The sequence below is a fragment of the Rhinolophus sinicus genome, linkage group LG02, assembly GCF_036562045.2.
Source record: "Rhinolophus sinicus isolate RSC01 linkage group LG02, ASM3656204v1, whole genome shotgun sequence".
Classification (NCBI taxonomy): domain Eukaryota; kingdom Metazoa; phylum Chordata; class Mammalia; order Chiroptera; family Rhinolophidae; genus Rhinolophus; species Rhinolophus sinicus.
In genome coordinates this window covers 114113536-114138321 of record NC_133752.1, presented here as the reverse complement: position 1 = coordinate 114138321, position 24786 = coordinate 114113536, and the positions used below count along the sequence as shown (strand labels likewise).

The window sequence follows — 24786 nt, the reverse complement described above, 5'->3', positions numbered from 1 at the left end:
TCTCCTTGGCGGGAGGGAAGGGTCTGGAGGGGGCCAGAGCGGGGTCCCATTGGCCTGGGTGTAAGGACAGTGTTGCTGGTGTCCTCCTCCCCATTCTGCTGAGACAGACGCAGTGACGAGATTTTCCTCTAACTTATCAACGTGGAATATGTGTAGTCTAGCAAATAAAAGGTGCTGTTTTGAAGATTATTCCCCCCACCCCCACTCCCATGAATAATATCATACTGTATATATTGTTCTGCAACTTGCTCTTTTTCACTTACGCTGCAGTAAGATTTTTCCACATAACTCTACATTTTTTATTTTGACTGCCACTTAGTATCCTGTGAGTATAGTTGTGCTATAGCTTAGTTCAAGATAAGCAGTATTCGTTTAGCATAGTTTTTGTGCTGTAACATAATATGAGCATTCCTGAAAAAACTTTGCTTTCTAAAAAATTGCACACTGAACATAACAGGCTGAAAACAATAGGATTGGGTAGGCCTTCAAAATGTATGCAATTTGGTAAAAGAACCCTTCCAAAAGGGTTGGCTCAGGAGAAAACCTAGATAGCCCAGGCATGGAGCTCGACATTTCGAGGTGGGCTGCGGGGAAGTTAAAGGCCACACAAATCTACAGAGCGATAGTGTCGCCTGCAGGTGATGAGACAGTGCAGGTGGAAGTGGTGTCCAAGCCAGGTGGGCAGAGCAGGAAGTGCAACCTGCTTCCTGGGAGTGAGTCTCTCTGGGGACCAAACCCCAGGTGCAGGCACGCTTTAAAATTTTTCTTAAAATAGAACTGGAAGAGGGGTGCCTGGTTAGCTCAGTTGGTTAGAGCATGGTGCTGATAACACCAAGGTTGCTGGTTCGATCCCTGCATGGGCCACTGTGAGCTGCACCCTCCTTAAAATAAATAAATAAATAAATAAATAAATAAATAAATAAATAAATGGCAATAGTTAAAAAGAAACAAACTAGCTAACTAACCAATAGAACTGGAAGGGCTCTTGCCTCTGCTGAAGCCAAATTGAGGTCTTTTCCCTTTCTTGGTGGAGGCTATCCTTCTGCTCCCACTATTCCAGCTCTCCTTACTAGGAAAAATGTTATATAAACTGACTCAACTTGCACTCTATAACCACATCACCACCATATTTATCAGTTGTGCACGAGCTCTTTGACATTCTAGAAACATGTGCTATAGAAGAAAAAATGGCAGAAAGGTGACTACAACATAGTATATGCTCAATAAATTCTGTAAAGGATGAGAGGAAGGGAAAGGAGGAAGGAAGGAAAGCAGGAAGGAAGGGAGGGAGGGAGGAAAGAAGGGAGGGAGGGGCGAGGGAAGGAAGGAAGGAAGAACAACTGAAGCATAATTCAGGGAGACAGGAAACATCTTTGGTTAAGAGTGCGCACTTAACACCATCAGGTCCATTAACTCCTAAATCAGGGACCGCTGAAGGTCCTTGAAGAAGTGTTTGCTGGTCGGAGGGAGCATAAAGACTATATAATGAGTAGAAAGTATTCCTTGACGGAGAGTCTTTATTCTAAGATTATCTAACTTTTTGTTATTAAAATGTCCTTTCTTTGTGAAACAACACTCATAGCAACTGGTATTTCTATATCTATATCTATCTACATATTCTTATTTAGAAAAATACAAAGTCACCAGCTTTTTATTGGTCCTCAAATTTTTTTTGGTGAAGTTTTGTTCATCTATCAAGTGCAAGTCTGGGAACCACGGAACCCTAGGCCATACCTAACCTCCAAGTTAAATAAATGACCCCTAAGTGCAGAAATGGTAGCTAGTCTATTCCTCAGACCCTAGACTACCTCCAGGATTCCAAAAATGGGAAACCTTGTACTTTAATCTTCCAGCCTCATGGTAAAATGCATATAATGGGGTCCCCCTAAATGTAGTTCTCTCTACTCCAGGAAGAGGGATTACTTTAAATCTTGTTTGTATTTTATGCTGTAGAAGTTCCCTTCAAGCATAACAATTTTTACAATGTAAATGGGGGAAATTTGGAGGACAGAACCCAGAGCGTGAAGTGAATCCTTAAATCATCATCCACAGATCTGCTTGGTCACCCAGCCAACTCTCTGGGACTCTCTGGGATTACAGTACAGTGCTTTCACCTGCATGGAGGCAAGTCCAAGAAAGAGGGAGAGTCTGGAACAGAGGCTTGGGGAACCAGTGTTTCTGAACTTAAAGCACAGGCCCTACGTGTAGAATGAAGGGCGTGTACCCAGGTTTCTCTCTGGTTAACAGAAATCAGGGTCAGGCCAGGAATTTCCTCCAGTGTACTACAGCCCAGGACATCGGTCTGGGGTACCCTGCGCTGACTGCCACCACCTCTGGGCCTGGGCCTCCCTGTGCAGTGGACACTTACCCTGGGTCCTGTTCTAGAAGGTTCCTGAGTTGTGCCAGCAGTGGTGGTCGTATTGGGTCATCCCACTCTGGGTTTCGGGGTACTCACCTGTCGATGGAGGAGGCTGCCTGCAGGATCTAAGTCTCTTCTAGCTTTCACGTCCCATGGCCCTCCCACCCCCACCCTAACCAAAGGCAGCCATTCTGGGATGGGTCTACTAAGAGTCCAGGACTTTACAAATCCAGTTCCAAAGACAGAGAGACAGAGAGAGGGAGATTGAGAACTAGCATTCAAAATATTTGTTAAGTAAAAGCAAAGTGCAGAACAATAGTACGTTACCGTTTGCGATAAAAGGAGTAGACAAAAGAATATGTACATATTAGAATGTATACGCGGGGAATATCTCTGGAACTATGTATAAGAAACTGATTTGTTCTGGCAGCCTTGAGGGCAGGGGACACTGCTGGGCGGCAGAGACAGGAGGGAAACTTTTCATTACATAAAGTTGGTACACAAATTTTAAGCTAATCCAATTTTTGAAATGAACTTACAGGAACTTCCTGGCTCAGTCATTTACTAACTACTGGTCTTCCGGCAAGTGATCTAACTTCCCGTTTTAGTTCCTCCTCTAGAAAATGAAGATAATCGTCCCATAATTTTCTGGGTGAGAATTAAATGCGAAGATTATATATAAAGCGCTGAACCCAGTGCCAGGCACGTCCTAAGGCTTGATTAAGTCATGACCAATTATTCATTAGAGATGTGGGATCTCAGCTTTGTATTGCAAAGAAAGTCATAAAAAAAAGTTGAGAAGACAATCTCTGCAAGGAGCAATGAACCTGTGTAAAGATCATGATCATTTACCCGGGGGTATCCTCCTTCTTGTCACATTTCCTGCTCACCACAGCCCACAGGTGGACAGGGGCGCCACTGGAAACAGCAGCTGACTAGAAGACCCCATCTCAGGATGGCAGGTCAGGACCTAGAACTCGGGTCTTACAACCTCCCATCCTGACTTCTTTGGGTCATGTTTCTCTTGAGTGAAGGCCATTCTACATTAGTTTGTAGGAGAGAGACCTGGAATGCTCTGCTCCCCCTGACCTGTCCCTGACACTTGGGCAGGACTTGTTGGCAGGTGTCTGATTGAAGGCAGGTGGACAGAAGCCCAGGGTGGGGTAGAGAAGCAATTCTGCATGAGTCATAACTTGAAAACAATTCAGGGATACCCTCTCTAACTTCTGGCCCACTCTCATCATTTGTGATTTTTTCATGAGGCCCCTCCCAATTCCTAGTTCCACTCTGAGGGGAACCAACTCTGGGAGCTGCATTGGTAGTTTTCTTAACTTTAAAAAGAAAGTGCTGGATTAGTCAGAATATTTGAATTCTAGGATGCTAAGCTGTAAGGATATGAAAAGTCACCTAACCATCCGTCCCCAATATTGCAGAGAAGGAAATGAAGGTCTGGAGGAATGCGAGTGATATTATCAGGGTCACACACCACTTAGTACAGTGCTGTGATTCAAACCCAGATCTTCTGACTCCAGGACAAGTGGCAATAGAGACTCTCAAGCTTTTTATCCACAGAAAACAGCCCCGAATATTTTACGAGGGCTCGCTTGTGTCTGCATGGGTCCAAGGGGGTTGGGATAGATAACCGTGCGTTGGTCCTAATCTGCCAGGCGGGGTGCTCTAGGTACAAGTCACGAAATGTCACTGCCCTTCATGGAGGTGGGCACCACTTCCCATCGTATGGATGAGGAAACAGGTTCAGAGAGCTTACGTCAGCTTCCCAGGAGCTCAGCGAGTCGGACGTGGAGTTCTTAGATTGGTGACAGGCGAAATGAAGAACTGGTTCTCGGGACTGACTGGGAGCCAGTGTGATCAGTGACCCTCTAAGGGCCGCTGCGCACTTGTCACAGGGAGCGCCTTCTCCAACAGTGGGCAGTCCCTGCGATGTGAGTCCTGCTCTCCTAGTGGCAGAAGACTGGCCAACGGCATGGTGCTGAAGCCGGAGGTCTGGCTCCTTTGAGGTGGCTTGGTGAAAGACTGTCTCATAGGGGTCTTCTGTGTGGGGTGATGACCCAATGGGTCTTTCCTCTTGGAAAGCGTGAGTACGAGGAGTGAGTGGGCTGCAATGACGAGCTGTGTGTGGGCTGCCAGGAGGCCGATCTGCCAAGGACCGTGCCCCAGGGGGACCTCCCGGCACAGTGGCTGGGTTTCTTGCAGGCATTCTTCAGCTTCCTCATAAGTCCTCATGGAAACCACGGCTCCCCACGTCCATCAGCCTTCGAGGAGCACTCTTTCCTTTTGTGTTCCAGCCACACCGGCTGGTGTTCCCCTTCTCCATGGCCGAGAAGCATCAGGGCATGCTTGCACATTCCAGACACCCACCAAGGGGAGTTCTTGGTACCTCAGCCAGCTGCCTATGCTTCTCAGCTGGTATGTTGCTGTGAGAAAGCAAGGAAGGCGTGAGAAATTGAAGACGTATTCAAGAGAGTGATCATGATTAGCCATAGAGCTTAAGGTTGGTTAGCAGGTAAGAACAATGGGTGGGGGAATCTGAGGCTGTCCAGGGTTATTGGAATTGAGGTTCTAGAGAGAGTAAACTGCAAAGACAGGAGGTAGAATTAGACAGTGGAATGTAAGAAATTGAGATTACCATGGGATTGAAATTATTGGTAATAATGGGGTCTAGTGCATCAGCATGGGAGTAGGTGGCAAGGGCAGGGTGGACAACACAATTAGGGGACTTGGTGTTCAAGGAAGCATGCTTATTACGTACTAAAATCTCCAAGAGGTAAGAGATAGGAGTCATGACTGGAGAGAGTGACAGTGTGCTAGGAACTAAAATCATGGAGAAATGATGCAGCGTGAACCGTTCCGGCTGGTAGGTGTTAGTACATATCCCTAGGACAATCATCTCTTTTTGAATTCTGATCTTCAGATTGTTAGAAAAGGCATGAACTTGCTATGAGTTTAACTCCTGGGTGACATAAGGTGACAATCTCTTTAATTGTTCATAACTGATACTCCTCCCCTCAGCAAGGTTGGTTTTCTTTTTGTGTTTTAATATTGTAGGAGGGAAGAAGAGGTGAGGTTGCTAAAAAAAAATCATCATCATTCCTACCCCCTGCTTTATAATATATCTGAATTTAATGTAACCCATGACAGACCAAAATACCCCCTTTCTAACATGGAGCTTTCATCTTAAATATGTCAGACAAGGGCCTTGAGTAAGACAGTTTCTCTTGATGCCAAGGTTTTGTTTGGTCCCTTGTTTGGTGCCTCAAGGTGTTGATACCTGGGACACAATAAGATGCAGGGTGGGGGACAGGTGCACCTTTCTTCTGCAAAGTGGGGAAGGGCAATTGTGAAAGGAGATGGCAGGCGTATCCAGAGGGCAGTGAGCACCAAGGAGCTATGGGTCAGGAAACTGATTCCTTTACACAGTCCGGGCTCACAAGTCTCTTGGGAAGCCTTGCTGCTCCCCAGTTAGAATGCCACTGGTCCATTTCGCACTGGTCCATTTCGCACTGGTCCTCTGGGCCTCAGTTTCCATGTCTATAAAACTAACAGGTACAACTCAGTGGTCCCTAAATTAAATTGCAGTTTTAAATATCTAATTCCAACCATCAGGCCAGGCTAGTGGGTAGCCTGTGCACTTGTGGAGGTCACTAGGTCTCCTGCAGGAGCGTTAAATAGTCTGAGCAATCCCTCCACTCCTCAGTGAGCTTAACCCAGCTGCCTCGCCGCCACCCCACCCCCAACAGGTTGTTCTCTCTCTCTCTCTCTCTCTCTCTCTCTCTCTCTCTCTCTCTCTCTCTCTCCACCAAATGGCTCTGCCACCCCTCTAGCTGAATGATCTTTAGCAAGTTTACTCAACCTCTAGGAGGTAACAGTGTGCATTCAATAATAATCCTCCTGCACAGACTAATTACAATATAACATTAAAAATCCTGAACCCTGAAAGGCGGTGGTTTTTGGAGGATGGGATTATAGAAATTATGTCTTTTATTTCTGTGGAGTCTGAGTTTTTGCTATAAAAAAATATAGTGCTTTTGTTTACATGCTAAAGTGTGCATTAGCATGTATATTTATTTTTGTATTTTTAAATGTTATGTTTTCTTTGTTTTCGACTTGAATAATACTAACTCAGTGTTGAAACAGCATAATATGCAGCTTAGACGCTTTGGCCATTATGTGTACCTGATAAACTTTTCAAATGGAAGAATTGGTTCTTATTTAGTAAATACAGTCAAAGTGTAAAAAGGAGGTAGGGTTGATAAGGAGGCTGGGGGTCCCCCTGCATGAAGAGGGTGTCTCCTCCACCACACCCTTGCCTCCGACCTCTGCGTGGGCAGTGGAGGAGGGGAGGAACAAAGTCCTTGGGGCAGTGAGGTGGGTGTGGGGTGGTGGAGGTACAGAATTCAGGAGGGTTAGGGTTTGGGCCAGGAAAGGAGAAGTAGGAGCCAGGACTAGAGGACCAGAGTGGCCTTGCTGAACTCAGCACTTGCTGGGGGAAGTGGGTGGTTTGAGTTTTACTTTCAGTTTTCACTCAAAGTCATTTCAGAATGAACCCATTTAACGGTCAGATCTGTCAGCCAGATTTCCCAGCAAACCTGTGCTCCACCCCAGCCCAGGTTGTTCAGCTTGAGCTTGAGGGTGGGCTGGGGCAGGGGCAGGTGAGAAGCAAGAGTACAGCTGCTTGCAGGGCGGTGCCCAGACTTGGAGAAGTCAGTGCTTCTGCATATCAACCACTTCTCACGGCTGGGGCCCTTGATACTGGTGGCTGGTCATTTCACTTCTCTACTCCACAAACTGGGGTCTAGAAAGGATCTCTAGAACATCATTTAGCACCTAGTGTATACCAGGAGCGTGTCTTCAAAGAGGAATAAGACACAATGCTTGCCCCCAGGGAGCACACAGGGTCGAGGAAGAAGAAGGAAAGGAACAAGCCCAGATTGATGAGAGCTGCCATTCACGGGGGCCCGCTCTGTGCCAGGTGCTTTACTCATGTTCTTTTCATAGTTCTTAAAATGACTCAAAGGCAATGCTTCTTAAAAGTTGAGCCATGGACCACCTATCAGAATGCAGATTCCTAGGCCACACTCTCACCAAATCAGAATTTACAAGAGTTGGGTTAGGTGTCTTCATTGTTGACAAACATCACAATTAACTCTCATGTACTTCAAAGTCCGAGATTCCCCACCTTGGGGGGATAGATATTTCACCTCAGTAGATTTCACCAATAAGAAACCAAAGCTCAAAACAATTAAATTGCTCAGCACCAGCCAGAGGACAGGTTGTAGAGATATGATTTATCAACCAGTGGTCGTTGATGCCAATTTAACGCCAACAGGAACCCCCAGTTTGGGATCTGGTGAAGATGGAAACCACTCAGTGCAAACAGCTCAATAGTGGTACAGCTCAGTTATGAAACATCACTGTCATGGCTCGGCTCTCATTTGCGATGAGCTACACAGCTCTGCCCAGCTCCGATCCCACCTCCTGCTCTGCTCCAGTCCCTTTGTGTCTGCTCCAGTGGGACCTCACTGGGACATCTTGATGTTTCAGCTCCAGCTGGAGAAACAGTCTTCAGTCTTTGGTGGAAAGAGCAAGTGTGCTCCCCGAGCCGGAGGGGAGCTGACTTATATAGAGAGAAGTCCTGTCCTCTGGTCTCTGATTAGTCCATCCTCATGAAAATGGGACTCCGCATCCTCACAGCTTGATTGCTCCCAAAAGCACTGTCCTGATTGGTCAGAATGGAGCCACTCTGATTGTTTGGTAAAGATACTGATGGGGGGAAGGGGGAATATAGCTGTGCAGCTCCGGTTGGATGGAGAAAGCCTCAGGCCTACTGGTTGAAATACTATTCCAGGAACTCCTTTATAAGGACTGGCTCAGCTGGCAGGAACATAGTGCAGGCAGGCAGTTCCGTGTGGGAGCCAGGAAGCTTAGCGCAGGTTTCTCCGTGAGGCATCACCCTGAGAGGCGCCTGTGTAAAATGGCTGCTAGGGTTTGCTTTTAAATATGAGCCCAGTTAGCCATGGGCGCCCTTCTTTGTAGGTATCTTTTTTCTCGGTGTTGACAGATTCAACCCCAGAGTTAGGGTGATGTCTGGGAAAATTCTGGTTTATGCTGTAGCCCCTGTAATTAACAGAAACCCCTTTCAGTCTCAAAAGCATCCTGGATTAGATAATAAATTATGTGGCTACACCATCAGAAGCCCCTAACCATTACTCTGCACCATGCTCTTATCCCTTCAAAAACGTCAGCGAATGTGGTTATGGAAACACACAGAAGATGGGGGAGAGGGAGAAGGTAACCTGGCTGGAGAGGCAGAGTGGAGGTGGAGTGGGAGGCAGGTCAGGGAAGACATCTCAGTTGTGAAACCCAAATCCTCTCTCTGCCTTTATGATGGCGTTGTAGACAATGGGGAGTCTACAGAAGGAAATTGATGAATAGCTGATGTCCGTCTCCACTGAAAGCTGCAGCCACAACAGCAATTATAATAACATGTAAAGCTTACATAGTGCTCACTGTGTGCCCAGCACCATTCTAACCACTCTGCATATATCACATAGAGGAGCATGGAGGCTGGAGAGCAAGCAGAGAGAGGTTAGGCTGTGCAGCAAGATATGCACGCCTGGGAAACTAGAATGACAGTGCACTATTGACCAAGGAACCAGGAGTCCAGACACCCAGCTTTGTCGCAGAGCAATTTTGGATGCAGCCTCTGCAATCTGTGACCTTTCTGGAAGACGTGGGAAAAGTCGACACCAAGATCCTGAGACGAACATTTGATGAAAAGGAGCTCATTTTTCCTTCTCCAGGGACCATTAAGAACAGAGCTGCCTGCACATCTTGACTAGTTTAGATACAGTCTTGCCCGGAAGCAGGAAGATGGAGGAGATGACCTCTGAGGTCCCTTGAAACCTAAGGGGTCTGTGATCATTACAACCACATGTCAGGACCCGGAGACATTCCTGTTTCCTGCTGCTCCACCTGGGGTCCAGGGCTGCAGAGCCCTTTGCTTGTGCATTTAGTAGATCGTGCCCCTTTCCCTGGGCCTCCGGCCACCTCACCAGCCTTCGCTGCCCTCCCTTCCCCCCAGTAGGCCCCTCGGCTCTTTCTTTTCCTGGATCTCCCTTGAGCTTTCCCCATAGGAGGAGCCTGGGTGTGGGTGCAGGACATGGGTCCTCCTTCTTTCTCTCCACTTCATCTCCAACACACATCTGGATTTTCCAAGCCCAGCCTGGAACCATATTCTTTCAGTGACATGGAGCAGGATGCCCTCTCCCTAAGAGTCAAGACACTCTCCAAACCTACCCTTGCAAACTTGCATCCTCTCTGGGGAGCAGAGCCAGTGGTCATGGTGGCTGAGGCTGTGGACAGATGTGTCCAAACTGGCCAGAGGTTCTGCCCCAGCCAAATGCAGATAAATCACTGAGTGTGTTTTTAACCCAGAAGGGCAGTGAGGGGCATCCCCTGAAGACTCGAGGCCTATGCTTATATTTCTTATTTAGATCATCCTGAATGAGGCAGCTGAAGGCAAAGGACTGGCCCAGGTCCCAGCCACACAGAGGTTCCTTGGAGCCAGCTGTTCGGCTGGAGCAAAATCCACAGCGGTAAAGAAAGTTTATTGTGGGGAGAAGGGAGAGAGAGAAGTGGGGAGAGGGCAGAAAAGGGAGTGAGAAAAGAGAAGAAAGAAGTGTGGAGAACAGAGGATGAAGATGAGAAGAGAAAAGGGAGTGGGAGAAGAGAGTAGCATGTGGGGAAACAGGAGAAAGGGGAGTATGTTGCTGCCACAACAGCTTGTGGAAACAAAGAGATTTGGGGTGGAGTTTGATCTTGGGCCTAAAAGCCATTGAAGCATTGGGGTCAGAGGTAGGGGTGGGGAGGAAGGGAACAGTGAGCTGTGCTTAGGCTATTTGATTCTCACAGTAGAATCTCAACACCTTCAAAACTCAGCTCTTGGGGGAGACTCTAGACACAATCTCTATGGGGAATGGGGGACTAGGAGAAGAGAAAAAAGTGTTAGAATAACTCTGAGGTGCAGTGCACTCAATTCAGCTCACACTTTTTAGGCACCTATGTTTTCTACGGCAAGCTTCCTGCTAAGCACCAGGCCTGAGAGGGGTGAATGAGATGCAATTTCTGGCAACACTCTGGGGAAGCCCTGCAGTGTGTTCAGTAGGCAGGAGTGGGTGCATATGCCTGCAGGGCTGGGGGACTGAGATTCTATCTAGGAGAGGAAAATACACATTTGTTCTTATGTGTGAGCTGGGGATCTGCGAGCTGCAAAGACCCTTGGAAAGTCAGCTTGTAGGATGGCCCCCCAAACTGCCCAAGACAAAGGGTTCCTTCCGGGCTAGCAGGTCCCTAGAAGAGCAGTACTCCAGCGGTCAGGAGTGTAGGTGCTAGCTCCACAGGTCACTCAGGAAACCTCAGATAACACTGAGTGAAACAAAGTTTTTTTCCCCATCGTTTGGAAGGATTTTTTCTTATTTTGTTGGTTGGACTTTGGTTTCGCCTGTAGGATATACCAGAGCCTTGAATCTGTAAATGTCCACGACTTGGACAGGACGAGCTTTTGGGGGCTGAAGTAGATCCTGGGACTGACTCTGAGTTCTGCTCCAGCAGTGTTAGGAGCTTTCCTATGTTGAACTGGGAAAGAAAGGCGTGGATGGGGGCACTGGTCCTTAGGCCCTGCCTGGGAGGTCTGGGCCTCTGACTGCCATTCTACCTGTCCCCAAAGCTCTTTGAAAACCCTTCAACTGGATTAAAGATTTGATTAACTCGCCTTTGTTCTCAGTGATCTGACCTTGGGTGAACCGCTCCAATTCTTTATGGCCCTTCCATTTTCTCCTCATTGAACAGGGATAATGAGCCTGATTCATTCCTGTCTCCAGGGGCTACCTTTCCCCAAATCACTTCTGTGTGGGATTGTTAGCATCTACTTCCCTGACTTGTTCTGCATTATTTCCTCCACAGGTTCTGACTCTCCAGCTAGATTGAAACCCCTCTTCTGATAGCGGTTCTAGGTTTCCCCAACTGTGCGACAAGATGGAATAGGCTGAGACCTCAAGTCAGAGGGCCGGGTTAGCTTTCCCACTCTGCCACTTGCTCCCAGAGGCTCATTTCCTTCTTCTATGAAAACATGGGTTAACTAAGCTGAGGGAAAGTGATTTATAAACTAAGTTTCCACAGACTCCTAGTTACTTCTATTAATCGTGTATCCAGCTCATGCCATGTTGCAGGTACTGTGCAGGATGGTGAGACTCAGCGCTGAGTGTCTGGTTCGTCCACCTCACCTCATTCAGGCTGCACGTTTATAAGTAGGATGATTGCGGAAAATCAGGCTTACACACTTTAAGAACACCGCAGCAGTTTGAAAAGGGAGATAGATACATCAAAACGCAGGAATGAGTTCCAGGGGCAGCCATAATCCATAATAAAAAGCAAGCCCATGGGACACGTTACTTTTTATTCTAAAAGGAGAATTTAGAAAGTCTTTTTGCACTCAGGTAACCTGGAGGTTGGGGATGTGGGGGGAAGGGGAGGACGAAGGAGGAGGGGCAAGCACGGATTGAATGGAGGTGGGTGGGGCTGGCGGCGGAGCAGACACACCCCCAACACGGACGTCCTAGGAAACAAGGGAATGCTGTGAAGCTGTGCGCCCTTCCCCGCTCCATCCTGGCCCCCTTAAGGACCACCCTGGGAAGTCTTCTAGAAAAGCCATCCATCATGGACAACAGTCTGCTTTCTTTCCTCCCTAGTTCAATATCCATAGCACAAAAATGTGCTTTGCTAATGTAAACCTTGTGCTGGCTGGCCGCGCAGAGGACCGTGGCCCTGAGCGGCAGAAGGGGAAGCTGATGTGTGGGAAAGAACACACGCACAGGCCAGAGCTCCCACGTCTGTGAACCTGTGCACACTCACACTCGCATGTGCGTGCACACACAGGGAGGGACGGGGAGGCCGTGACAGTGACAGTAGGGAGGCAGAGCGCAGGAAGGACTTGCTCTCCACTTCCCCAAATCAAGCAGGGATAGTAGCCGCCCTCGTGTCTTTCTCAATGATTCAGCGGCTGCTCAGTATGTCTGGCTGGGGTTTTCACTGGCTCTTTCATACCTTGTTGGAGGAAGAAAAAAGAAAGAAACAGATCAAATTTCAGTTCCCCTCAATTGCCCTGGATTTGTGCAACCAACTGTCATTGTGAGATTGCCTCCATCCTCAAGGGTCTGCGTCTAGCTCAGAACAAGCAGCAGCTCCTCTTTCCGGTGGTGAAGGACAGCCCACCCACCAAAAGTCCCCATTCTACCTCTCTAACCTCTGGTTTAACTCATGGGGCTGTCTAAAGGAAGAGACAAGTCAATGATAATTTTATTACATGCATGTGAATAAAAACCGAGTGTGGGTGCCGAATGAGCCCTGACCCAAGTTTTAGGAGACCTGGGTTCTAGTGCTGGAGCTGTAGTTACTGGCTGTGTGACCTTAGTCAGGTCGCTGAACCTTTCTGATCCTTATAGCGATCTACTGAAAATTGAACAGGGAAGATGACAGTCTCTGAGGCTTTCCATTTCTGACCTTCGACAGAAGTCTTGTCCAATAGTGGTTATCTGCTTGAATGAATTGTTGCAAAGGCATGGATAATACAAAACAGTGGTGAGCTGACTTTAATTTTTTTCTATTTTACTTTCTGTTTGCCTCTGGAATGTAACTGGAGCACACATTCAGACACAAACTTCCTCTGCTTCCCTGCCCCCTCTCTTTGCTCCTCTGTTTAGCCCTCCTGGCCAGGAGTGGGGGTGGAAGAATGTAAGGCGGCTGAGGTGTGGGGGGAGGATACAAGAGAGGAGGGCTGCTGGTTGGAGGAGGGCGGAGGTGGGGGAGGAGTGCTCCAGGCACAGGAGAATTGATCAGCTCTATGATCATTCTAATCCCTTCCCCATCAGAAAAGGTAGGCGATTGTGAATAGAACATTCCTCACATGAAATCCCAGGTATGTTTGCCAATGAGAAGGCCCAGGAAAACCAGTGGTGTGCATCTAAATGATGAGTCTCCAGGCAAATCACCAGAGAAGTCCTTCCTTGTCCTCCCTCTTGTCAAGTAACATACGTTCGCCTTAGTTTCCAGCCAAGATGCGGCCCCTGCCAAGCTGGGATTGCTGGGGCAATAGACATGCCGATGGGAGTGGAGACTGGAAAGGGAGATGGGACCTTAACGGGGAAATAAAGGTGCTGTTGCTGCCATTTTTACTCCACCATGTCTTGGCAAATGGGACACATTTCTTTTGCAGCAGCATCTTCTATGTGAGCATATACGGTAACTGGTAACTGAGGCATTCCAGAGTCCAGCTGCTAGCCAATCAGGAGTTGGGGCCTTTCTGCATTTTTCCTTTAAGAAAAAGTTTTGGGTCCTCTAAGGAGCAGCAAATCAACTGCAGGCTACAGAGTTGTCATCCCCTCCCCCAGTCTCCCAACCGCTGTCCTATGGACGGATGTGTGTGTGTTAAATGGAACTTGGTCCCCATTCTGGAGAGAACCCCATAGAAACACATAGTCCCAGGTGTTGGAAATGTAGGTGCTGGGGAGAGGAGAGAGAAGCTGGCCCACGTGGCTGATCAGCTGGAGATATTGTTGGGGTGAGGGCAGCTGGAGGGGGAAGGAAGAGAGAGAACTGTGTAAATATGTGCGTCTATAGGTGTGTGTGTGTGGCCCCCATGGCCTCCCTCCCAGACTGAGCAAGTGGAAAGGTGATGGGAAGTACAAGTAGCTTGATTCAGGAAGGGAAAGACAGCAACTATTTCCCCAAGAGAAGGTATCAAGAAGCAGCTGCAAGCTGGGAAGGCACTGATGACAATGGAGCTGCCTGCTACAGGAATGAACAAGGAGAGACAGACGGGGGGCTGCAGTCTAACTGGGCTGTGGAAGTCAAGTTCAGAGCTGGCCAGCCTCAGATTTGCCTCTTGGTCTTGAGTCGAGGTCCTTACTCTCCTAGCTCTCCTTCCTTCGTAGCCTTCACCCAACGCTGCAACTTTGCCTGGGCTCTGTGGTCATGACCTCTGCTCAGCTTCCAGGCTTGGTTCTCTTTTCTCCCTCGGACACTTCTAATGCCCATGTTCCACCACTTCCAGTTGTGCCCTCCTATTTCTTCCTCACTTAGTTCTCCTTTTAGTCAAGGCGGGATAGGCCCAACAGGCAGTGGAACAATTGACTGGCAGCCTAGAAACAGGGCATCAACCCTCTGGGCACATTTCTTGGCACTTGAAATATATGGGTCCCTTAAGTCTTCCCTTAATACTGCCTTTAAATGCTGCACTCTTATCCAGATGAGGAAACTGAGATTAAGAAAGGTAAAATAAGTAGCTTCCAACTCAGGCGCTGGCCAAACACTCACAAAGCACCTGCTACGTATGCTCTGGGACCTGGGACTGCAAAGATAAAGTCACGCATCCCTGATCTAAACTACAGCCTGGATTCATGGCCTGCCCAGCAGCAGCAGCATTATTTAGGCACTTCTAAGTAATGCAGATTCTCAGGTCCCACCCCAGATCTGCTGAACCAGCAACTCTGGGAGCCTGCCCAAAGATCCATATCACCACCTTCCCCTGGGGACCCCGATGCTCACTAACATATGAGCAGCACTGCCCTGGATGACCGTCTCACTAGATCTACCCTGCCTGAGGACAGTCTGGGCCACAGAAGCACTTGAGGTCAATTTTTCAGTCCCAAGGTTCCTCTTTCAATGATTTTACCACAGAAGGAAGTGGAGTATTTATTCACAGCAGGCCTGGGTGTAACTCCCATTTTTAGATGCCAGGGCCTCAGCCCTTTTGACCTTTCGTCTGGCCTTTTGAGAATGAGGATGGTCAGCTACAGCTCATTTTACTCCCTGTTCCTTCTTTCTCCTAATTTTAAGCTTTCCTTTGACAAAAGTTTTCAGAGGTATTTTAAAAGTGGAGGTTTTAAGGATCTCAAGTCTAAGAAGGCATACCACAGGAAAGAGAATTTCTATAAGACAGAATAACAAGAAATGCAGCAGGAGAGATTTAGGTTAGGTAATCAGTTCAGTACCATGGAGATATGGATGTGCTTTTTTTTTAAAATTAGTCTAAATTTTTTAAAATATAATTTTATTAGTTTCAGGTGCACAAGACAAGACAAAACTTAGACGTTTATCATTTATATCCCTCACACTGTGTGAACCCCCCTCCCCCATCCACTACCCCTCTGACATTGCACAGAGCCATTACATTTCCACTGTCTCTATTCCTAATGCTGTACTCCGCTTAGTCTCAATTTTAAACACAGCACTCCAAAATTCAGTACAGATGTACTTGGGAGAGGACATTAATTTTTTTTTAACTTACTAGGAAAGTGATTGCTATATGGTTGGAAGACAATTAATGCTTTATGAAGGAAATATATATTTAAGAACTAGGGAATATTCACCAGGGAGATCCCGTCTGGTCCAATAACTTGTGTGATATGAAAGCACAGACAATTTGACGATGGGCCTCCTTGGACAAAGAGTCTAAGTATGGGGCTGGAGGTTTAGGTGACTTGGGTGTTTTAGTTCTGATTCTTCTCACTAACAGTATGATGTAAGCAAGTCCCTTAATTTTTCTGTGATTAAATTTCTCATTTTTAACATAGAGGTAAAAACACCTTTCCAAGACTTCCATTTTGTTTTCTTTAGATTTTTTTTTCATTGGGGAAAGGGAACAGGACTTTATTGGGGAACAGTGTGTACTTCCAGAGCTTTTTCCAAGTCAAGTTGTTGTCCTTTCAATCTTAATTGTGGAGGGCGCAGCTCAGCTCCAGGTCCAGTCTCCATTGTTAGTTGCAGGGGGCACAGCCCACCATCCCTTGCCGGGGGTCGAACTGGCAACCTTGTGGTTGAGAGGATGCATTCCAACCAACTGAGCCATCCGGGAGCTCAGTGGCAGCTCAGCTCAAGGTGCCGTGTTCAATCTTAGTTGCAGGGGGTGCAGCCCACCCTCCCTTGCGGGAGTTGAGGAATCGAACTGGCAACCTTGTGTTTGAGAGCCCACTGGCCCATGTGGGAATCGAACCAGCAGCCTTCGGAGTTAGGAGCCGGGAGTTCCAACCGTCTGAGCCACCGGACCAGCCTAGATGATGATGATGATGATGATGATGATGATTATTATTTTAAACTTTTCATTTTGAAATTGTTAGGAGATCATTTTCCATTGGTCTCTCATGCTTTTGCACATTTTGTGAAGAGGCAAAGAGAGCCTTTTGCTCTGGACTATCTATATAGGAATAGACTTGGATAATGGTGAGAAGGTCTACCTTTGAAGAAGAGGGTTTGTTTGTTCTGCAATATGGTAAAGATAATGCTTCTGTTCAGGGCAAAGTTTGGGTAGGTTTGCTTACTGACTCTTAGAAGAGGTTGGAGTTTCTTAAGCCACATGATACGAATTTACTACCTGTGTAGCATTTGTCTGGCCCAACTGTGTTGCTCTATGAGACTTGAGGAGACAAGTGGAGCCAGTGTGACCACGGAGCTCATGCTGCTTGCTGTGCCATGAGTAATAAAGCCCTTTGTCCCTGACCCAGGAGTATCATGTGTTCTGCCAGCATCCATGAAACTATAGTAGGTTATGATGTTAGCTTATGATGTTAACTTAGGGTAAAATCTTAGATCCTTCACAGTCCTTGACAAATAATTTCAGACTTATGAAAATGATACAATGAATTCTCATTTACCCTTTACTCAGCTTCCCCATGTGTTAACTTAAAAAACGACAGCACAGCTCAAAGCCAGGAAATTAACACCATATACAATTACACTATTAACTAATACTATTAATAAATCCAAGGATCTTATTTAATTTTATCAGTTATGCTACCAAAGTCCCCTTTATGAGACAGGATCCAATCCTGAATGACATAGTACATTTTGGCTCTTCTATACTTTAATCTAGGTTGGTTCTCGGTCTTTCATGACCCTGACACTTTGAAAGTGTTGGCTAATTTTTTTTTTCTTTTCTTTTCTTTTGTAGAAAGATGCTCAACTTGGATTTGACTAATGTTTCCAAATATTAATACATTTTGGGGGGAAGAAGACCACAACAGTGATATTGTGCCTTTCTCAGTGCATCCTTTTAGGAAGCCCATGATGCTAATATATTCCATTAGTGGTGATGTTGGCTTTGATCATGTGATTAAGGTGGTGTCTTCCAGGAGTCATCTATATAAAGTTATTAATTTTTTCTTCGTAATTAGTAAATGTCTTGTGGCGAGATTCTTTGAGATTATGCAAATATCACGTTTTTCATCATACTTTTGCCTACTAATTTTGGTGACAATAGTTTGACAATACTTTAAAAAATATACTACTTAGCAGATGGGACAACAATAGAAGACCTCAGAGACCAGAAATGAGAATAACCTAGAATCTAGAAGAATGAGCAAGTACTTGCATTTGCCCTCCCTGGTGACCTAGCATAGCTTTTAACAGGTCATGCACCGAGGATGGAAGACAGAGTCTAGGATCCATCCAAGGTGAGAGGTCTAAACTGGGGATCCATTCTGAAAGCTATGACACTCTTAAAGGCTCACATTCAAAGGACAAATCAAGAAAAAAATTCAGCTTCTAGAACAAAATAGGCTATCTGCCCTGGTACAGCATATAAGAGAATACAGGGAAAAGTCTCCCCTGGGAATCTAATTGTCTACTCATTCCCACATGGGTTTTGACCTGATATTCAAAAATCTTTCAGTTAAAATTTTAGCTGACAGGGCTTCAGAATGATAGGTCTCTTAAGCACTTGGCAAAAGCCATTAGAGATATTCTCTGAAAAAATACACTTTAAAACCTAGTCTCAAAGAATTTCCTCCAAAGGATGAATGTGAGTCACAATTAAAAAGATAATTTTCACAAAACAAGGAAATCAGAAATCCATGAGCTGAAAACAAATAAATTGCAGATTCAGACATATAAAGACTCAAAATTTAAAGATAAGATGCATACGTAATATAAGTTAATTTTAATGCTTAAAAAATAAAGAGGGTATTTAAAATATGATTGAGGAAGAAGTGTCTATTAGCACTGACCAGACACATTTGAAAAAAGAACCAAATAGAATTTGTAGGAAAATGGAAAAATTATTGAAATTAAAATTCAATACACTGAGTAAATTGGTTAGACATAACTAAGGAGAGAGTTAGTAAATTGGAAGCTATACTTAAAGAAACCACATAGAATATAATAAGGAGAAACAAAGATGGAAAATATGAGAGAGACATAGAGTAAAGAGATACGGTAAAGAGACATAGAGGTAGAGTGAAAAGTTTTAATGTGGAGTAATTAGAGTTACAAATAGAAAGAAAAGAAAGAGAATGAGGGAAAAGGAATACTAAAAAAAGATAATGACTGAGAGTTTTTCTAAATTGATGAATGACGTGGCTCTTCAGAGTCAAGAAGCCCCATAAATCCAAGCAAGATAGGTTTTGACATATTATAGCAAAACTACAAAACATCAAAGACAAAGAGAAGATCTTAATAGCTAAAGAAAAAAGACTGTTTATCTACAAAGGATGACTTTTTAGTAAGCTAAGAAAGCTTCTATATATATCCCCAGCAAAACAATCGTTCAAAAATGGGGATAAAATAAAGCTATATTAAACAAAAAAAAAACTAGCTGAGTTTACTACAAACAGATGTTCACTAAAGGAATTTCTGGGCTAGGATATATTTCAGGAAGAAAGAACAATTCCAGAAGGAAGAATTGAGATACAAAAAGGAATGATGACTGAAGAAAAGGACAAACACATTGGTAAATCCAAATATTGAACAAAGCAATAACATTAGTGAGTCATTTATAGGTTTAAGAAACAGATAGAACTAAAGTAGGCCAAGAAAAGCACTAAAGTTGGAATGAGGTATAAGTAGAGTTGAGACAGGCTAAGGTCCTTGCATTGATCAGGAGATGGGGAAAAAATATTAACTTTGAATTTTAAACTAAATAACCACTTAGAGAATAGAAATGGAAGAGTTTAACTTCAAAACCAACATAAGGAAAAATAGAGTTTTTAAAAAAATGTTTAAATGACAAATGGCAAAAATGAGGGGAAGAAACAAAGAACAATACGATAGAAATAATCCAACTATATCAGTAATCATTATAAATGTAAATGTACTAAACTTTCCCATTAAAAGAGTGCAATAATATTAGACTAAGCTCTTCTGTGAAAGGGCAAATATGGTTAGACTAGATTTAAAAATCTAATTTATGCTGTCCACAATTCAAACATAAAGACACTAAAAGGATGAAAGCAAAAGCATGAGAAAAGATATACTTGACAATGAGTAATAAAAGAGGAAGTTGTATAGTTATATTAATATCAGAAAAAATTATTATAAAGCAAAAAGCTTTATTAGACATAAAGAGAGACATTACATAATGATAAAAAGTTCAAGTCACAAGAAAGATATAACAATCATAAACTTGTACGTAACCAGCAATATAGCTCAAAATGTATAAAACGAAATTGTAAGAACCAACAAGGAGAAATTGACAAATTTACATCATAGTGGGAAGCTTTAATATTTTCTGTCAATATTTGATAGCTCAAGCAACAGAAAAATAAAAGAATAGAAGATTTGGGCAATGCAATTAACAAGCTAAATCTAATGGCTGAATATAGAATTCTATACCTAAGAGATGGAAAAGAGACATTTTTTTCAAGCATACTTGGAACATTTAAGAAAATTGTCTACACGCTATGCTATGAACCAAGTCTTAAGAAGCTTCAGCATGTTATAGACTACATATTATGACTACAAAGAAATTAAGTAAGAAATTAAAAACAAAAAGATGACTGAAAATATAATCCTAAATTTGGAGATTTAAAGGCACACTTCTAAATAACTCCGGGGTCATAGAAGAAATCATAATGGATATTAAAAAATACTTAATATTGATTGATAAGGATAACATTGCATATTAAAATGTGGGGAATAAAGTTAAAACAGTGGTTAGAGGTGGTCAGAGATCGTTAGAGGAAAATAAGTGCTTATATGCTTATATATTAGGAAAGAAGAAAGTCTAAATAGTAGCAAGGTAAATGTCTGCATTGAGAAATTATAATAAAAGAATAATCATCTGAAAAGTAGAAGGGATGAATTAGTGAAGAGTAGAATTAATGAAACAGAAACATAAGATAAAATAGAGAGGATTAACAAAGCTGAAAGAGACTTTGTTTAAAATGTTGATAAAATTGAGAACTGCTGGCAAGAATGACTAAGAAATAAAGAGAAAAGGCAAAAAAACATTATTAGCAATAAGAAAGAGAATTTAGCTACTTGTATGGATTGAATTGTGTCCCCCCAAAAGGTATGTTTAACCTTCAGTGCTTGTGAATATAATCTTATTAGGAAATAGAATCTTTGCAGCTGTAAGTAAGTTAAGATGGGTCATTAGAGTGGTCTCTAATCCACTATGACTGCTGTCCTTATAAAAAGGGAAGAAATACAGATATAAACACAGGGAGAACACAATGGAAAGATGAAGGCAGCGATTAGAGTGATGTGTCTACAAGCCCAAACTTGCCAACCATCATCCGAAGCTAGTCCGATAGAGGCATGGAACAAATTCTTCCTCAGAGCCCTCAGAAGGAACCAATGCTCTTGATACCTTGATTTTAGACTTTTAGCCTCTAGAACTGTGAGACAATACATTTCTGTTGTTTTAAGGCACCCAGTTTCTGGTACTTTGTTATAGCAGTCCTTGGAAATTCACACTCTACTGATGCAGCAGGAATGAAAATATGAGAGAATATTATGTCATTTATTGCCAATAAATTTGAAAACTTAAATGAAAAGGACAAATTGCCAGCAAAATATTAATTGCCAAAATGGACTCAAGAGGAAATTGAAAACCATTAAATTTGGGTGATGAGTAGTTAACAATCTCCCTACATAGAAAATATCAATCCCAGATGATTTTATAGGTGAGTATGCCAAACATTAAAGGAAAGGATAATTTCAACATCATTTCAATTCTTCTGTAGAGTAGAAGAAAAGGGAACATTTCTTAAGACATTCTGTGAGGCCAATATAATCTTGATACCAAAACGGACATAGTTATCAGAGAAAAAGAAATCACAGAATCATTTTTTCACTAATGAATATAGATGCAAAAATCCTAAACACAACATTAACATATAGACACTAGCCACAAAGAAAAAAGATAATAAATCATGACCAAGTTGGATTCATTCCATAAATGCAAAGCTGGTTCAGCATTAGAAAATTTCTAAATGTAGTTCACTACATAACACTTCATTAAGAGAAAAAAAAAATGATCATCTCAGTAGAGACAGAAAGCATTTGATAACATTCAATATTTGTTTTATGATAAAAAGACCTAGTCCTTGCCCAACTAGGAATCAAAGGTGACTTCCTGAACCTGATAAGGGTTTTTTAGCACACGTTCATGAATGTGTGAGCTCATGAGTGTGCACACACAAACAGAGTTACAGTAACCACATATTCCATAGTAAAATATTGAAACATTTTCTTTAGAATCAGTAATAAACTAAGGCTATTTGCTCTCATTGTTTTTATTCAAGGTTGTTGGAATTCTAGCTAGTACAGGTATACCTCATTTTATTGTGCTTCACTTTATTGTGCTTTGCAGATATTGCACGTTTTACACATTTCTTTTAAAAACTTATTTATTTAAGTGTGTTTTTCCAGGACCCATCAGCTCCAAGTCAGGTAGTTGTTTCAATCTAGTTGTGGAGGACGCAGCTCACAGTGGCCCATGTGGGGATCGAACTGGCAACCTTGTTGTTAAGAGCACTGAGCTCTCACCAACTGAGCTAACCGGCCGCCCCAACACATTTTACAAATTGAAGGTTTGTGGCAATCCTGCATCCAGCCAGTCTATTGGTGCCATTTTCCCAATGGCATTTGCTCACTTTGTGTCTCTGTGTCACAATTTGGTAATTCTCTCACTATTTCAAACTTTTTCATTATTATTATATTTGTTATGGTGATCTGTGATGTCCTTATTGTAAATATTTTGGGGCACCACGCACTGCTTCATATAAGGCAGCAAACTTAATAAATGTGTGTGTTCTGACTTCTTCAGTGACTGGCCGTTCCCCATCTCTCTCCTTCTCCTGGGGCCTCCCTGTTCCCAGAGACACAGCAATGTTGAAATTAGGCCAATTAATAACCCCAAAATGGCCCCTAAGTGTTCAAGTGAAAGAAGAGTCAGTCAATGTGGCAAACTCCATTGTTGTTTTAAGAAATTACCACAGTCAACTTTAGCAGCTACACCCTGATCAGTGGGCAGCCGTCAACGTCCAGGTGAGACCCTCCGCCAGCAAAACGATTATCCCTCGCTGAAGCCTCAGATGACGGTTAGCATGTTTAGCAATAAAGTATTTTTAATTAAGGTATTTTTTTAGACATAATGCAATTTCATACTTAACAGATTACAGTATAGTGTAAACATCACTTTTATATGCACCGGGAAACCAAAAAATTCATGACTCTCTTTGTCATATTTGCTTTATTGTGGTGGTCTGGAACCAAAACCACAATATCTCCAAGGTCTGCCTGTACACTATGAAAGAAAAAAAAAAGAAAGTTACAAAGAAAAATAAGGAAAGAAATAAAACTATCATATCTGCAGATTATATGACTGTCTACATAGATAACCTAAGCTGTTCTTCAGACAAATTACTGGGATAAATAGCAAAGTTTATCAAAGTTGTCAGATAAAAGATCACAATACAAAAGTTGACTTTTATGCACCATCAAAACCCAGATATTTAATTTTTAAAAAAAGATAACACAAGGGCAACAAAAAACAAGACACCCAGGAATATAGTTAACAGATATGCAAGACTTCCACGAGGAAAAATATAAAAATTTTCAAATTATCAAGTTATCAAACTTCATTTGGAATACCTAAATGAAATGAAGAAACACGCCATGATTCTGACTAGGAAGATGTAATAGTGTACCAGTATAGATTCCCTCATTTTGATTTACTTGTAGATACAGTGAAAGTACAAGTAAAATGCCAACAGGTGGGCAGTTGCAATAGTGCCCTGCACACCAACCTGCAACTGCTTTGTTTCTCTGGGCCGTCAGCGTCCTCGCTGTTGGGCTGGCACCACCAGGTAAGCGTGGGAAATGCCAGGAGGCTGCTGTCACTGCTGTGCCCGAGAATAAATGTAAAGGAGGTAAAAACAGACGAGAAGTAAGAAAGAGAATGAATTAAAAAAGAGAGAGAGAATTAGTCTTTAAAGAGCATGGACAAGCAAGCGTATGCTCAGGTAATCAAAATGTTGGGAAATGGACGATTAGAGGCAATGTGCTTGGATGGTGTAAAGAGCTCATGCCATATCGGAGGAAAACCGAGAAAAAAGAGTTTGGGTACATACCTCAGGCATTGTACTGGTTGGTCTGCGAGACTAATGGGATAACAGAGCTGATGTGATTTAAAGTACAATGCAGGTGAAGCTAGAAGTCTGAAGGCATATGGCAAGCTCCCAGAACATGCTAAAATCAATGAAACAGACACATTTGGTCCTGGAGATGATGATGAAATCTAGTTTGATGATACTGGAGATGATGCAGACATTGACAATATCTAAATTGAACTAAAAGTTTCTGAGTATTGTGCTACCATTTGGATTTTGGCCATCACTTGTTAAGAAGTCTAAAACTTCAGTAAGCATGAATGAAATTTGTTAAAACACACTGATTAATTTTCATTGTTTTAAAGTATTTATGATATTTCTTTAAAAACTAATGATGTTGAATTATCTTCAGTGAAATGTTAACACTTTATTCTTTTGATGTAATGGAATTTAGGGGTAAAAGACCACAGTATCTGCTATTAAAACAATAGAAAAAAGAGAGGAGAGAGGGAGAGAGGGAATCTGAATTAATAAAACAAATGCCTTTTAGTTAATGGATATTTTGAATAAATTGCCTTATCATCAATGGGCTAGTTCCAACCAGTCTGTTTAGAATCTTTTTGTATGTCCAGTTACCTAGATGTTCTCTTGCGATTTTTGATACAATTTAAGGAAGGCAGAAATCTACAATTGAAATTTAAAAAGGCGGCTATTTTCAAATTTGTGTAGCTGTATATATTTTTATACTGTTTCATAACATTCTTGTCATCATTTTATGTTGTCACCATAAAAAAAAAAAAAGCATTTCCAAAACACAGCTTTTAGAATATGGGTTTGAGTAGCAATTTTGAATTTAGAAGACTTGTAGTAGCAAAAATTCAGTGCTAGGTAATCCCAATTATCTTAACATTGGAAGCATTAATATATTAGTTAATAGTCTTTTTTACTTAATGCAAAATTTCTTAAGCAAGACAACTTTTAATGGCAAAATAAGTAGAATAGTTTTTACTATGCAAAATAGGT

The 24786-nt window shown here is 43.1% G+C and overlaps 1 pseudogene; it reads left to right on the top strand.

Annotated features, from left to right (window-relative positions):
* The first annotated feature begins 4692 nt into the window (after positions 1-4692).
* LOC109461006 (eukaryotic translation initiation factor 1A, X-chromosomal) lies at positions 4693-23997 on the top strand (annotated as a pseudogene).
* The last annotated feature ends 789 nt before the right edge of the window (positions 23998-24786 follow it).